At 38.2% G+C, this 1,710-nt stretch overlaps 1 long non-coding RNA gene across 1 annotated transcript in view; it reads left to right on the forward strand.

Moving 5' to 3' along the window:
* The first annotated feature begins 6 nt into the window (after positions 1-6).
* LOC125503871 overlaps positions 7-1,710 on the forward strand; it is an 8,362-nt gene continuing 6,658 nt past the window's right edge. Inside the window, exon 1 of the long non-coding RNA XR_007281123.1 lies at positions 7-251. This is a non-coding gene — a long non-coding RNA (uncharacterized LOC125503871). The remainder of the gene's footprint in view (positions 252-1,710) is intronic.

Genomic DNA, 1,710 nt, shown 5'->3' on the forward strand with positions numbered 1-1,710 from the left:
AGGGCGCGCCACTTTAGCGACACACTTTCTACAAGAGTAAGAGTCGTTTCTATATAAGCCTTGTTCTATGGTCCACATCCATTCTTTCTTTAGTGAATATGCTCTAATGCTCCTGAAAGTTTCATGTCCCCTCGGCACAAAACAGCAAAACATGCGAAAACAAAACGATTGTTTGCTATATCGCGGCGGAATCGGGTTAAAGAGGTGCGATAAACCCAAGATAAGGATCTCGAAGAAGCAAAGAACTGCAGGTAGGTCCGGAGTCTTTTTCACGATGGCCGTTGAGTAGCATATGAACAAAAAGCGGGTTTACGTTACCTGGTAAGGAATGTCGCCTCAAAATATATGACAGCACTAAGATCCTTATCTGGGACTTCTTTGAATCGAACTTTTTGCCCCGAATAACGTTCATTTGATTAGGAAAAGATTCGACTGTGAACTGTAAATGTTCGGTTCATCAAAACATGACAATATGCTCGAGGATAAAACGTATGCAGAAACCAATCATTTTCGCTATTAAAGCGTATAAGTACCTGCGATTCATCGGTATGTGGTCTGCGAGCAAACATCCTCTCACTATTTAATTAAACGGGCATTATTAGAAGAAACCCCCTGTTTTCTAATTATCGCAAATATACATTAATTACATCGCCCATATCCTTATCTGGGACATATTCCAATTACCTAAGTAAATAGGTTATTTTGCGCTTATCTGTTGGAATAACGAAGATAAACAGGTTGTGGAAAGAGCCAATGGAAATGATCGTTTGGTTCACGCTAATTTGGTATCAGTTGAAGCAGATTGTCTAGTATGGGCATGAGCTTAAAGGCCGATTGTACGAGCAATCAAAATTACCTACCTGCTGGTTTGGCAGATTTTAAAATTTTCATAAATTTCTGTTCGTAACAGTTCCAAGAAGAATTCGCTTGAATCACATAGTTGGGCTACTACATTAATTCTGATTTATTTTCCTGACTGCGTGTACTTGTTATGATATTCCTATCTTTCGTGGGTCCCAGTCAAAGTGTGAAATAAAAATGTTTATATCGTTTATTTCATATTACGTTTCGGCGAGACAACAGCGCCATCATCAGATTTAAAATTTACACAAACTCATGATTGGTAAAAATCAACGTTCTTTTAGGTCTTTGCCTTCTTGAAACCTTAAATTTGTCTCTCGCAGACAAATTTAAGGTTTGTTGATTTTTACCAATCATGAGTTTGTGTAAATTTTAAATCTGATGATGGCGCTGTTGTCTCGCCGAAACGTAATACGAAATAAACGATATAAACATTTTTTTTTTCACACTTTGACTGAGACCCCCGAAAGATAGGAATATCATAACTACTAAATTAACTCAGTAATTTAATTTGGGAAATGGCCATTATCAGAACCGACGTTTATTCTGGATCGTTTTGTTTAGCGGATACACATGTGCCCCCATTGCAAGAAATGTGACGCCTGCTTTCCTCCTCGGCCAATTCTCATGTAATTGCCGCATGAATATGTATGAAAACATTATCCTCCATTGATTTATTTTGCCAGCCATTTTCCCTCAAATTGCGGAGATTCGTTTCCGAAGGGTTGAATTGATTTGCTATTAACATACTGGATGTACGCTGTTCCGGAACATCCCCGACAACTAGTTTCAATTTCTGAATGTTCTCCCAGTATCGATTTCCAGTTAATATTATATGGCATGCTACAA

This window comes from Dendroctonus ponderosae, unplaced genomic scaffold (assembly GCF_020466585.1).
Source record: "Dendroctonus ponderosae isolate FM_Combo_2020 unplaced genomic scaffold, Dpon_F_20191213v2 Dpon_F_20191213_3, whole genome shotgun sequence".
Lineage (NCBI taxonomy): Eukaryota > Metazoa > Arthropoda > Insecta > Coleoptera > Curculionidae > Dendroctonus > Dendroctonus ponderosae.